Here is a 14975-nt window from a genome sequence, read left to right as displayed (position 1 = left end):
TCTCTCCCTCTCTCCCTCTCCCCCCTCCCCCTCCCTCTCCCCCCCCCTCCCCTAGGGATTGAACCCAGAGGTGCTTTACCTCTGAGCCACGTCCTCAGCCCTTCTTATTTTTTATTTAAAGACAGAGTCTCACTAAGTTGCTTAGGGCCTCTCTAAGCTGAGGCTGGCCTTGAACTTGGGATCCTCCTGCCTCAACCCCCTGAGTTGCTGGGATTACAGGTGCCACCACTCCTGGCTTATCATAATTTCTTTCCAAAGGAGAGCTAGAGTTGACCAAAGTCGAGCCCTTCTCATGCACACTTTCCATGGGAAGTCCAGTCTGTTATAGTTTTAACAGATATTTGAAGCCATCTCGCGACACAGGATCTACGGCGAGCAGGACTAGCCTCCAGAAGGATCAGGCTTAACGTCTGGGTTTTGCCTTTATGTCACGGCTTTTTAAGGTCCCAGTTTCTTCTCTTGTAAAATAACAGTCAGTAATTAGCGGACTTTTGTTGCACAGGAGTGGGTTAAGAGAAACAAGCTCGACAGCTTGTGTTTAAAAAAAAAAAAGGGAAGAAGTAGAAACTTTTTTTTTATTAGTTGCTCAAGACAATACAATGATCTTGACATATCAAACATTTGATTCAAATGGGGTATGAATTCTTATTTTCCCACGTGTACAGACTGCAGGATCACATTGGTTATACAGCCACGTTTATACATAGGGCCATACTAGTGTCCGTTGTATTCTGCTGCCCTTCCTATCCCCCCTTCCCTCCCCTCCCCTCACCTCTCTCTACCCAATCAGAGGAAGAAACTTTTAAAGCCAGGAATTGCCATTCTCTGTCTGGAGCTCAATATTTGCCCTCTCTTCCTCCTGAAGTTAGACTCTGTGGCATCAGCTGTGCATTCAGGGACAAGTTCACTCAGGAGACGGAGTCCAGCTTTCTGTCTGTTTCTCACTATTTTAAACCACGTGGTATTAAACCCCAAGGATTTAATTTGACATCTCTTGAGATCCTTAGTAGGTCTTGAAAAGGTGACCTACAGTGTTGCCAAAACTGTGTGTTAGGCCTGACATCGAGGGGCCTTCCTGGGGTCACAGTATACCTGCAGCACCCTGTGGACATGAGGTGGATGGTGAGACCCCCCAGGCCGTTTCAACTTTAAGCAGTGTCCACCTCACCTATTTTGCATACTAAAGGGATCCGCCGTGTCCAGAACACCACACTGGGAATGACAAACTCTATCCAACATAGATATTGGCTTGTTTGATTTCTCTCACATTATATTTTTCTTGCCTTTGATTTATTCACATATCATCGTTCTGATCACAAGTCATAAGAGTCTAAGCTGAGGCTGGCCTTGAACTTGGGATCCTCCTGCCTCAACCTCCCGAGTTGCTGGGTTGTTGTTCAAACCTTCCCGCAAGGGCCTGCACCCAACATTGCTAAGTGTTTGGGGTATAAATGCTGCAGGGGTATTGCCTGCAGCCACCCTGCTCCTGCCACCTTGGTGTTGGTCCTTGGCACCCTGCCATCCATCAGATCTTCCTCCCGTGTCCCCTACTCAACTCTGCATCCTTTGGGGGTAACCCTTTCAGGCTGCATGTCCCAAACTCTCAGAGCAGCTGATTTGTCCAATGGGACAACAATAGGCGACAGGACAGAGAGGGAGGGAAAGCCAGTGTTTTTCCTCTCTGCATTTGGCTCCATGTCCCAGTTAGTTGTGGCATCATGTCTGTGGTCTGAACTTCTGTCTGCTAGTCCTGCTGTGGTCCCCACCTCCACCAGGTGACCCTGCACCCTGTGCTCCAGAAGCCCTTCCCTCCACCCAGGAATGGTGTTTTGTCATTAATCTCTGGCTGAATCTTTGGTTTGGTTTCTCTGCTCTTCTGTCACCTGCGTAACCAAATCCTAACTTAGATTCCTTCTGTTTTAAATGCTGGAATGATCCGTGTTTCTCAAGTTGGATGTTGAGTAATAAGGCTCTTGTCTAGGCTGCCCACCTGTTTGAGCACAAGAGATAGTGTTCTTGCAGATGGAGGAGGGGTCCTGGAAACTTGCACAGAGTTGCATCACGATTGCCACATCATCACTGACTTGCCTGGGCTGAAGGGCTGGCCAGGGTCAAGGCTTCGGGAGACCAAATACAGGCGGCCTTTGACTGATGTTCCAGCCATGATGGTCACAGGATGACGGGATATCTTATTATCCTGGAGCGTTTCAGAAAAACAGTGGTGATTCAGAGCTGCACAACTCCTGGTTCAAGGCACAAATGTTTCCAGATATTAGTCTTAAAACTGTCATGGATCACTAGAAGCACCAGGCAGGCATTGATGGGCATCTGGTGGGTGTGTAGTGTGGTTACATCAACAACAACATTCTTATACCCTTAGGACTGGCGTCAGGGGGGACGAGGTGGACAGGAGATGGGAAGAGACATCTGAGGAGCCTGTGGAGCTGAGAACCCAACACTCTGCCCCAATCCCTCTGGGAGGGAGGATTTCAAGGTTTCCCTCCCCAGCAGGCAGGTTCTTCCACCGACAAGTCTGCTGATTTTTCACCCCAGGCTATCTATTCTGGAAGAGATCCTCTGGGTCTTATACTGAGTAGGATGCCAGGTAGCTTTGGAGTGGACCACACATGGTCTGGACACACTCATGGGAGACTCAAGATTTAGTGCCAGATGAAGCAGCATGCGATGGCTCTCACCTGTTGGTTCAATGAGAAACCTATGGGTGCAGCGGAGGCCGACTCCACTGAGCTCAGCGAGACTGCCACCTCATCATAGCCTGAGCCAGTCAGCCCTGAGAGTGAGAGGTGAAGGAGACGCCCCAAAGGCAGAACTCTGGGGAGGGTGCCTGTTGGTTCCCTTTGCCTGGGGGACATGGCCAGGGCTGGGATTCACCCTGATTCGCAGGCAGTGGCTCAAGCTCTGCAGTGTTCGTGGGTTTTGAACCCTGGTGGCCAGGGTGGGCAGCTGCCAGAGCTAGTGGCAAGCTGACTCCCTGGGACTCGTCTGCTCACACCCTTGCTGGTTCATCTGTGGCTGCAGGCATCCTTTTAGGATTTACCTTTATAGTTCATTTTCTGTTGCTAATGACACAATAACAGGGACTTGGTGAGTTGTGAAGAAAGGATATTTAGGGCTGAGGTTGTGGCTCAGTGGTAGAGCACTTGCCTAGCACATGTGAGGCACTGGGTTCGATCCTCAGTACCACATTAAAAAATTACAATAAAGGTATTGTGTCCATCTACAACTAAAAAAAAGAAAGAAAAGAAAGAAAGAAGGTTTATCAGGGCTCACAGTTCTAGAGGCACAAGGTTGAGGGCCAGCCTCTCATGATGGTCTTCTTGAGGCAGTGTCCTGAGGTGGCACAGGAAGTGTGCACATATATCTCTCCTGTCTCTTTTCCTTTTCCTATAAAGCCACTAGGATTTAGTCATGGGCTCCACCCTAATGATCTTATGTAACCCTAATCGTCTCCCAAAGGCCCACCTCAAAACAGCACAGTTGAATTAAGTTCCCACCCATTCAAAATCTCCCAGTGGGGATTAAATTTCAACACAAGAAGCCTCGGGGTCACTGAAACCATGTCCAAACCACAGCACCTTCCTGGACTGAAAAGCTTTCAGACTGCAGGCAGGCCTTGTGCAGTGCTGTGGTGTCCTGTGCACGGGACCCGTTCTCTGTACAAATGCACACCTACAGTGACGGGCATCACACCTTCCCACGCACCCCACAGGGCCCTGGAGGGAGAGGAGCAGTCCTGTCCGCTGAGGGGCAACACCCTAATGTTGGGATTGGCTCTCCAGGATAATACACATACCTGAGAGCAGAGACCACACAACCTCAAACCCGCGGCTGAGCGTCGTGTTCTCATTTCAGCGCCATAGTTTCATCCCTCTGGAAGCAAGATTCCCCACCTGACATTCTTGAGTTCCACGGGCCACTGATCCTAAATCCCAGATGGGGTGCTCTAAAGCTTTGGTTGGTTGATCCCACTTTTGAGAGGTATTGGGTTGCCACTCCCCAGTGGGGACAGGGAGGAGGATGACGGGGTGCCGGGAATTACTGAGATGCCTCTCATGCTCCATGTACTGTGCAGGTAGTGAGACGCTTCAGTAACCCGATAGATACGGGCTCACAAAGGGCCAGAACCCCGGGTAAAGAGCCCCGCAGCTGCAGGCACTGCCAAGGGAAGGAAGTGGAGGGGATGGGAGAAAAAGAAAGAGCTAATGCAGTTGATTCTCACCATGCACAGTTGTCTCCTGAAGTCTCCGTGAACACTGAGCAGTGACTGTGAACACTGTGCATAGGGTTACCTTCCTGGGAGCTTTTGTCACATGGTCGCCAAGTGCTCTAAAGGTAACCTTGTTTAATGGGTGCTGCTGGAAGTCCCCCATGCAGCAGATATCATCCATACCGAAGCACTGAACTGAGGACACAGAGTGCCCTAGCTCGGCCGGAATGAAGCTTCTATCTGAACATGTGCTTTTGCTCTAAGGCACATGCCTGTCTCTTTGTGCTCAGGAGCATTCACTAAGCAGCATTTGGCACTTCACTTGGGGACACTTTAAAAAACTGAATCACCACCACCACCAACAACAAAACCACAAAAATGTAAAAAACGTGGCACTAAACAGACTGAAAAAGAACACTTGTTTGCTATCTGAGCTGAAACAAGAGGGCGGAAGGGGAAGGTGTGGGTTGGGAAACACAACTCGCCGCTCTACGCATGTCCATGAATGACTGTGGAATTCTCTAAGAACTGATTTGGGGCTTACAGGTAAGTTTTATTGAGTGGGTAAATTTGCAACACGAATTCTCAAACAAGGATTGACTGCATGACTTTGGCTTTGTGACCAGCTGCCGTTCAGACTGGTGGCACCAGGGCCGTGCCCTTGCTTGTCCCTCTGCCCTGCTGGTCCCTCTGGTTCTAGCAAGCCTACCCCCAGGGCTTCACTGATTGGTTGTTAGTCCTGCAGGAGGGGTGTGCATGTCCCCTCCCTCGTAGGGGTGGGACCTCCACCTGTGCAGTGGCCCACTTCTGCTGTGGAGGTGTGAGTTATAATTGGCCCTAAGGATTAAAGGGGTCACCAGGCTGGCCCTGGGCCTGTCAGCAGTCATGTGTACCTCCTGCCTTCTCCGCTGTGTTGTTCCCAGGGCCAGCCATGTGGCCCAAGGAGCAAGGCGAGGCACAGTAAGAAGGGGACAGGGACTGAGCCCGGAGTCCTAGGTGAGGCCCAGCAGTTCTCTTCCCACGGCAGACGTCTCTAGCACACCAACTTACCTTCAGGGAAACCTGCCTGTCCTCAAAACCAGCACTCAAGATTTCAAAAACTATTTAAAAAATAAGTATGCAAAAAAGGAAAAGTCCTCTTTTGTCTGGTTACTAAATCGGCAACCGTTTTGAACTCTCCCTCCAACGCCATGTGGTATCTCACCCACACCTGGAGCTAGGCAGCATCTGTGGGCTAGCCTCGGCCCACAACTGGCATGGACACTCTTCTTTGTTTATAAAAGTGTATTTTGAGCTCAGAACACACACCAGTTTTCTGTTTCTGAGACTCAATAATTTTTCTTCTTTGTCAGGAACATCTTAGGACAAAATGCTATTGACAGATATCAGATTTAGCAAATAAAAATAGAACATTTCCAGTTCAAGTTGAATTATGGGTAAGCAATGATTTTTTTTTTTTTTTTTTTTTAGCATAAGTGTATCCCATATAATATTTGCCTTATAGATATTTTGGGAACACTTATATGAAAATCTCACTTGTTGTTTACCTGACATTCAAATTAAGCTAAATATCTATATTTTACCCCTAATTTAATCAAACAAAATCATCCAGAGTCACTTATGTTTTTAAAAATCATTATTTCTTTATTGAACAGTCTTTTCTGCAATACAGCCAGCAAGAACCATGATACCCTTTGGAAGTTTATTTCTTTTCACTGTTTGGTATTACAGACAAATTAATGGCTAAAAAAGCATTTGCAAGTCAAGTATTTACAATTGCATTGACCTTCACAGGAGAGAGCTTTATGAGATGGATAGTTTGGGGAGCAAGGGATCTGTGAATCCCAAGAGAAGAGGGGTTTTCTCTCTATCTATCTGTTATTTCTCTGTGTGTGTGGGTGGGGGGAGGTAATGAGCATGTGTGTTTCAAACACTGTCTGTAGAAGAGGCCAAAGGACACATGCCCTGTGGGATGCAGCTGTCCAGAGCTGCCTTTGTGCTCCGTCCTTGAAACCCTCAGAACTTCGGAACAGGGAGCAACTCAGCTCGGCCACCTTTGGGCACAGGAGAACCCAGTGTGTCCACCACTCAGCTTCTGCAAGTTCCCTCTTTGCTCTCTTGACCTTTTATTCATTTCATTTTGAAATGAAAGCAGCGTTTCCAACTTTGCCTATCTATGTTTTGGGCATCTGTGAAGCTCTGAAGTTGGGGTAATGCCATGTTTGATCCCCTGGGGGAAAGGCTGAGCTTGGAAAACTGTCACTAAGCCTCCACATGAAGTTAGCTGAACGGAAGAGAAGCTACAGATAGGGCAGCAGCGGGAGGTCAGCTCAGGCAAGGGAGGAGGCAGGTCTCTGTTGACTCCTGCTGGTTTTCACTACATTCCAGGGAGGCACTGCATAGTTAGGGAGCTCTACCAGCTGAGCATCCCATAGAGGCAGGAAGAGAGGTCTCCCACAGACAGCCAGGATGAGGGCCTTGGAGAAGGACGTGGGGAGGGGGACATCATGCCAACCTGAGAGGAGACAGCGGGTGTGAGACATCCTGTGGCTCGTGCTTCCTGCCAGCGATAACCACAGGCCTCCTTCTGAGTCAGAACACCTGCCTCTGTTCTCACAGCTGCACCCACAGCAGCCGCAGAGGCCCTCCCTCAGTCACCCTTGCCCCTACCCCTAGCAACGGCCGACCACAAAGCAGACACCTAAACTGTAAGGTATTGGAAAGGCCCCCTCTTTCCAACAGACAGGTCAAACTGCAAGGATGGACCCATCCTCTTAATTATGTAAATAGGGGATTATACACTTCTGATTGGCTTGGCGCTTGAAGAGCTTGACTGGTCCATGCTGGCATCCCTCACCCCACCAATCACCTGCACTGGGCCATCAGATAGGCCTTTAGAAACCCCTGGACAACAGACACCTTGGGCAGCCCTCTCAGAACCTTTCCCCTCAGGAGCTCTGCTTTCTTTCTATTCCTCTAAAAAATCCTGTAACTTTGCTCTCACACTTGGGCCCTGGGGTTTCATTCCTTGAATCAGGAGACAAAGGACCTGACTGCCTAACTCCACATCACACTGAGGGTCCAGCTGAGTAGAGGGGTGGGTGTGGCTTCCCCAGCCTCTAAGGCCCTTGCAGAGCCAGAGAGCAGAGCAAGGCGCTGTCCAGAACTGCAGCCTTTGCCAGGGTCAAGAGTGCCAAGGGGCCATTCTCAACTTCTCTTGCTAGGGTCTGGACAGGGAGGGGAAGGCCTGCTTCCTCTTTCAGACTCCCTTGGGGTCCCAGCACCGGGGGGAGCAGTGGTGATGGCAACAGGGAGGGGCCTGTGGTACAGGTAGGCTTGCTGGGGTTCCTTGGGAGTCAGGGGATGCTCGAGGTTGGCTCTGGGGTCCTTTGTTCCCATAGGGAGACTGTGGCCTGCATCTACCCTGAAAGAAAGTCATTCTGCTGGAGTCCCCAGTGTGGTAAGATGTTGTCCCCACAAGCCAAACTGCATACCACACAGCTACTTCCTGTAGAATCCACCATTCTGATGTCCAGCTCCGTGTCCTTCTGTGACCTCCAGGTGAGCTTTGAAAGGGTACACAGTCCGTAGGGATGGGGTGAGGTCCACTGGGAGCTTCTGGCAGGGCTCTGAGGGTGTGGAACAAGCATGGGCACCTGCATGGTGCTCAGGACCTGCCCCTGGAGACGTCAGTGCCTGTGCTTGGAGCCACGCCGCCTGGCTCATCCCTCTCCAGCTGTGCAAACTTGGGTAAGATGTGGCGATTCTTAGTCCTCTCACAGAAAAAGAGGCACCTACTTTGTAAGTCATCATGAGAAGAGAATTAAATGAGTTACTTCATGAGAGGTGCCTGGAACATTCCATGGTTCTTAGTATGTGTTCAATGTTATTGTCAGGATTTGGCCATGAGGTGACATTTATCTTTGTACCCATTCTGGGTCAGAATTCTACCATGTTTATACTTGTGGGACCTAAACAGTGAATCATTGCCGAGGGGACTCCCCTTGAATGTACGTGTACTTTATCTGGGACTTTGTATTTTAACACCTTTGTTGAGCAGTATTTCATATGCCTATACACGTCGTATTTGGACAGTAGAAAATATTCTGAATCTGGAATCCTGGCTAAGATTGAAATAACAAGACCATTATTGGACATTCAAATCTAAAACTAGGATTTCTTTAATACATCATCTCCCATAGTTAAAACAATGTCTATTTTGATATATAGTTGCATTTTCAAAAGTAAATATGAATTATACAGCCCGCACCAGCTTGACTTAAAAATTTTGCAAGAATTTGATCATTTTGACTTACTTCACTCCCATGAAGATGCTCAATTAATCCTGAGTGTGCAGCAGAGTGACTTGAGACCACCTTTTGGATGACTGGTTACTAGGGACCAGGCAAGGCTACTGTGAAACACACCAGATTTTCCTTTGGAAATGTGTATGTTGATTTTCTTAAGCTGCTTCTGCTTCTGGCACTGGCTTCCCAGCTCCCTGTTGACCAGACCCAACCCTGCTGGGCCTTGTTGTTCCAGGTTTTCTCATTAGCACAACGCGGCTGCCCTCTTTAGCTTGTTCACTGTCTGTTCCTCCTGGGCTGAGGCATAGTATTCTCAGTTCCCACAGGTAGCACAGTGTTTTTGCAGAATGCCATTTCTCACTCTCTCTACTAATTCATGTTGGGTTAACAGCTCTCAGGAAGATCTAAAAGCAGCTGTTTTTTTGAGGGGAAACCCCCACAAAACGTCTTACAATCTGATTGCTGTCAGTATCTTTCCGTAAGCTTCCTGGGAAACTCCACTATCCACTGCCTATCATGTCACCTCCAATCCCATCATTGCTGCAACCCCTGTATAAAGTGGAACTTTCTAGAAGGGTTCTCTGGTGCTCAGTCACAGCCAATGAAAGATAGTTCTTGTTGATGGCATGGCCTGAGAGAAGGTGAGATGCTCGGCTCGCTTATCTCATAGGTGTGGCAGCTTTTAGTTACCAGGAAGTTCAGAAATGCTCTTAAAACCTGATGTTTGTAGCCAATTACCTCTTAATAAGACCTTTCAAATTTCTTATTAAGTTTTGGCTAAAAATTAAACATAATTCAAGAGGGTCAAAGTCTACCTCATTGCACACACGTGGATTTTCTTATCACGGATGATGTTGTTCACATTAAAAATTAAAAATATTCTAAATAGTTTTTAAACTCTGATTTCTTTAACTTCATTTCCAACAATTTAATTTTTCATGCCATTCTGCCATTAGTATATTAAGCCTCTAATTATTCAAAATAGTTGGGGCAATTAACTGGCTTAATTAGGTAAAATGTCCCAAACTATCAATCACAATTGAAATATCAGGTATGTGTTATAAATTAATATTGTGGGAAACTGCAGGAAAACAAGATTAGCCATAATTGGACTTCCAAAGCTGAAATACCTTAGTAAATACATTACATGGATAACACTGACAAGTTGTAATTCATCTAATTTCCTTATCAACTCACTTCTCCATGCCTGTGCCATAAATTGGAATTGAAATCAAATAAAACAAACAAACAAACAAACAAAAACGTGGACAAGTTGTAAGTCATAAATGATCTGGGAAGCATTAGAGGGGAGTGGGTATGAATGATGGTGTCCAATTGCAACTAGGAAGGTGGGGTCAGTTATCTCAATTTTTCTGATGAAAAACAATGAGGTCATCAGTAACTTTCCCAGGGACCGACCATCAAAAGAGCATCCTGAGGACAGGATGATCCTCCTCCTGGACCCCAGGCAGCTGCCCTAATACCTGCAATCGCTAGGCATGCCTGCTCTGGCTTGGATCTTAAATGCTCCCCAAAGGCCTGTGTGTTAAAGCCTCGGTGCCCAGCTTGGCAATATGGAGAGGCAGTGGACACTACAGAGATGAGGTCTAGGGAGAAGTCTTCTGGTTGTTGGAGGTGGGCCCTGAGGGGGTAGTGTGATCCTGGCCCCTTCCTCTTCCTCTCTTGTTTCCTGGCCATGAGGTGCCATGTTTTAAAAAACACATATTTCTACAGTTATGAGCCAGGGGCTCCCCACCATGATAGGCTGCTTCGCCTCGGGCCAAGAGCAGCAGGGCCGACTGACCACAGACTGATGGCTGTCCACTCAGTTGCTTGGCTGAAATCTTCCCCCTCTCTCTGGCCCCCACCCAAGAATTTGTCACTTATCTGGGTAGTGGCTCCCTCTCCTGCTCCTCCTGGGTCTAACCATGTGGCTTTGGCAGAGCTGTGGGCTTCTCCTTGACCCCTATCCCTGGACCACAGCTGCAGCATCTGCAAGGACTTATGACTGAAGTAGGACAAGGAGAAGCCAGACCCTGGCCTCACAGGTGTCCTTGTTTCTGGCCAGCCAAAGAAGCTAGCTGCACAGAGAGGGAGTGGAGCCCATGTGCAGGGAGATTTCTGGCCCGTCAAGGCTGCTCCCAGTGATCCTTGAGTCCAGCTGCAGCTATGGCCTTGTGCCTTTGACTATCCAACCTTTCCTTTTAGATTCTGAGGCTGTTAAATTTCTTTTAATACTGAGTTTGCCTGATTTGGGTTTCTGATAGTTGAAACTAAAAATGCCTGATGTATGCAAGATTAATTGGTCAGGTAAGATGTCAGCAGTTTATTATTAAATTGCATCTGGAGATGCATTCCTGCTGTATTTGAGCTGAAAAATGGAGCTAGGGATTAGCAGGTGAGAGGGGTCTGAGCACTCTAGGGAGCAGCGTTGTGTGTCTCCTGTGGTGCATTCTGAGGAAAGTTACACATGCCAGAGACACTCGGCCTCTCTACCTGTACAGGTGCATGTTCTCGCTGACCAGAGCCATTCCTGCTCCAGATGCCATGCAGCTCACCTCCCTCTGCACACGTTTCCTAGTGTAATAACATCCGTTTCCACTTAGACCTGGTTTAAAATGTATATTTGATAATATACCACAGTGAATCTCCACATCATGTATAACCACAAGACTGGGATCCTAATTAGAATAAGATTTACTCCGTGTATCTATAAATATGTCAAATATACTCTACTGTCATGTATAACTAAAAAGAAGGAATACTTTTTTTTTTGAGAAAAATCACATACTCTATGTTTCCGTTGAATAAGTTTCAAAAGCAGTTGGAACAATCATGATAGATGCTCAGCTAGTGATCACCATGAGGGAGAAGGATGTGCTAGAAACTGAAAGATGAGGGGGATCAAATGTGCCACCTTAAAAATGCCAGTTTAGCAGAAGGATGGCTTAGGAAGCACAGGGTAAACTCTCCGGTCTCCCCCATTTGCCTAAAAGCAGGCCTGGATTTCTCTTTGTAAAGGTGACATTCTTTCCATTGATAAAGATGTTCCCTTCTCCTATGTAAGGAAGAGTGTGATTTACCTGCACAACCATCCCAATAAGCAAACCTCATCGACCATACATTTCCCAGTCACCTTTTCACAACTTACCACCCCCAGGAGCCCACCGCCTCTTCTTTTGTTTAGTCATGTTGAAGCCAGAATGAAAAGAGGCCGTCAGTATAGGTAGGTACATGGGGTCAGTTCCTATCAGGGAGGCCAACCTGGGTCTGGGAAGTTGGAAAGAGATTGAAATGATAATGCCTTCAGAGTCCTTCCTCCACACTAATCAAGGTGACCTGCCCCTGCTCTGACCTGTTGCTAAGGTAACCTGTCCCAGGGATTGTCCCTCGGGGAGTTGTTAGTTATGCCCTCTTCCTGCTTGGCCCCTCCAGCCCATATGCTTCTTCCCTTTTGGCCATCTCACCTGAGCATCTCCTGGGCTTAGTCAAGCATGCAGGAGGGAGAGAGATAAGGGGAAGAGAGCAGGAGAGCTAAGGAAGCCTAGGACATACAAAAAAGGCAGAAGACCCTCACTTCTGGGGACACCAGGATACCAGCTATGGCCCCCTTCTCCCTCCCAGAAGAAGTCTATGTTACCCCTTTTTAAATGAATCCTGCTTTATATGCTTGCCTTGGCGTGCTTCTCTAATGTTATACTTCAACATCTGAGGAAGCAGGACTCGTCACCCGTAACTGGAGGTATCACATTGCCACAATTTATCCACTGTGTTAAGATGGCACGTAAGACTCAAATTCCAGTCACCCTCCGAGTTGCCCATTGTGTTAGTTCATCCACGCTGCTATAACAGAACTCCATAGACTGGTAATCTATGAACAACAGAAATGTAGTGCTCACATTCTGGGGGCTGGGAAGTCCAATGTCAAGACACTGCCAGATTCGGTGCTAGTGAAGGACTTCTCTTCATAGATGACACCATCTATGTGCCCTCACATAGACGAAGGAGCAAGACAGATCCCTTCAACCGCTTTTATAGTGGCACTAATCTCATTCATAAGGGCAGAGCCCTAATAACTTGATCAAGTCCTCAAAGGCCCATCTCTTAGAACTTTCACCTTGGAATTGGGTTCCAACATATGAATTCTGGAAGAAACCAGAGCTCCCACCACAGCACTCATCACTGATTCTTTTCCCGTGGGCATGGACATTGCACATGTAAATAAGCTCTGTGTTTTAACTCTGTTAATCTGTCTTTTGTTGATCTAATTAGCATGTCCCACATACAGAAGACAATAGAGGAAAAGTGTCATCTGCCTCTGTACAAGAGCCACAGAAGGGTTTCTAGGGTGCTTAATGATCTGGAGTTTTGCTCTGGGAGGTGAATACACAGGGTGCTCATTTAGGGAAAATTCACCGAGCCTTATGCATATGACTTTATGAGTGGTTCACTCCAATAAAAGCACAGTGGAAACATGAAAGAAAAATATCAGAAACTTCCAGTTAGGAAGAAGCACTAGTGGAGACAGGGAGCAAAAAGGCACCCTCTGTACCAGAAATAGTGAGGATGGTTTGACCAAAGCCAAAGATTTTAACTTGCATTATTACCACAGGAAGAAAAAAACCATTCAGGCCTCCTTAAAAATTATTTCATTTTCCTGATAAGAAATTGCCTGGAGGAAGCCCTACTGAGGAGATCTGTGAACAATTTTTGGCTTATTTTCTGAATAACACGAACAGCACAGAAATAAGGATGTAGAAATACACCTATGATTCGCATTTCTGTATCCTTTATCCACAAGCTTTACATGTTTGAATCCTTCCCTTGGGAACTTGAGGGATGTAAATAGGAGATAAGATTTCCGTTGTCTAATATCAGAAACTTTTGTATAATAGAGGCAAAAATGTTGTGTTACGGTTAAGATAAAGCAATCATTTTCTAATGGCGACATTTTAAGTTTCAATAAGCTAGAATGGGGTTTGGGAGACAAGGTGGTTGAAGAGCCCTCTGTAGTAAATGGATGTGCCTAGAATTCAGCAAAACTGTAAAAAAAAAATGTGTACTTTTGGCATTTACCAATTATGGAATGCAATTTAAAATGAATTGATTCATTTCTGAGAGAAGACATTAAACTTGCCTCTTTTAAACAGCTCACATAGAAATCATCTCAGGATGTACTGAATCTTTTTTCCTGGTATGTGAGTTCACCGTGACTGTCTTCTCAGACCCTACTACATCAATTAAGCCATGTAAGAGCATGTATGAATCAAGTTTGACATGACCATAGCCATCTTGGTTGTGACTGCCATGACTGTCCCAGAGTGACCCTCATCAGTTTTTTCTGGCGCTTCCCAGCAAATTATAATAGACAAAACTTCTGCAGTGGTTCTGTTGCAGGAAACAGACTGGTTGAGAAGCAGCAAGCAGCCCTCGGAGAGAACTCCAAACTTTATTTTACACTGTTGGGCCCAAAGGAGATCAGACTCCAAATTCTGAGTGCTCTTCACTAGGTTTTCGCAACATTTATAAGCTATCTTGGGACCGGGGCTGTAGCTCAGTGGTAAAGCACTTGCCTGGCATGTGTGAGGCACTGGGTTTAATTTTAGCACCACATGTAAACACATAAAGATCCAATCCTATTTTTTAAAAATAAGCTATATAGTGCCATAAGTTTTCTAGTCTAAATGGGTTTCTAGCTGGAAGCATGTTTACAGAAGCAGATTGTGATAAAGGGAAGGACTGGCTCCACTTACAAGGCCTTAGATAAATCTCTAGCCTTGGGTGCAGCCTCCACAGAGGAGTAGTTAGATTCCCAGGGGAAGTCAGTTACTAGGAAGGGGTGAAAAACGCTACCATCCCAGGCACTAATTCTCATGACAGTATTCTTACTTCCAGGCCCGGGTTTGTCACCCATTACCGTGGAACTCCACATCTGGTCATTGGCTCCAGGGACGTGCCTGGACCTCTGATAACCTTAAGATAAACCAGGTACATTCCAGCCAGGATGCAGTCACTTTTGTCCTAACCCATGAACATGCCTCTCCTTCTCACCCAAATTGAAAAGATCCAAGAAGTCCTGCTGTTGCTGCCCAAGGCCAGGCTTCCATTGATAATTTCCTCCATAAATCACACCCTGTGCAATCCTGATCTGTTGTCCTCTCTCTCCTGGCACCTTGGGGCCAGTCCTTACATACTGTGACCTGGGGGCTCCAGAAGGGAGCAGGAAAGAATCTGCAACTCCACCCCATTCCTTTTTCTAAGAACTCAAATTAAGAACTCGTTCCCTCAGCAGTGTGTGGGGTCCACAAGGGGAGTGTGGCCCATTTAGGAATGGTCTGTCCTGAGTGGGAGTGAGTGAGCAGTGAGTTTTTGACATGATTCTGTTGCTCAGGAGAGAAATCTCCTTTTGGGAACCCTTTTCCATTGCATGTTATTTAACT

The 14975-nt window shown here is 46.8% G+C and overlaps 2 long non-coding RNA genes across 4 annotated transcripts in view; one reads left to right on the top strand and one right to left on the bottom strand.

Moving 5' to 3' along the window:
- LOC131424328 (uncharacterized) overlaps positions 1-14975 on the top strand; it is a 65938-nt gene that overhangs the window by 17850 nt on the left and 33113 nt on the right. The window lies entirely within an intron of this gene.
- LOC131424327 (uncharacterized) lies at positions 558-3989 on the bottom strand. The gene is made up of 2 exons (XR_009227111.1): positions 3815-3989; positions 558-2243 (listed from the first exon to the last, which is right to left on the bottom strand). It is a non-coding gene; the product is annotated as an uncharacterized LOC131424327 (long non-coding RNA).

This window comes from Marmota monax, unplaced genomic scaffold (genome assembly GCF_021218885.2).
Source record: "Marmota monax isolate L192 unplaced genomic scaffold, Marmota_monax_Labrador192_F-V1.1 WCK01_AAM20220418_F8-fsc00060, whole genome shotgun sequence".
Classification (NCBI taxonomy): domain Eukaryota; kingdom Metazoa; phylum Chordata; class Mammalia; order Rodentia; family Sciuridae; genus Marmota; species Marmota monax.
The sequence above is the reverse complement of the archived record's forward strand: the minus strand, read 5'-3'. Positions and strand labels throughout refer to the sequence as shown.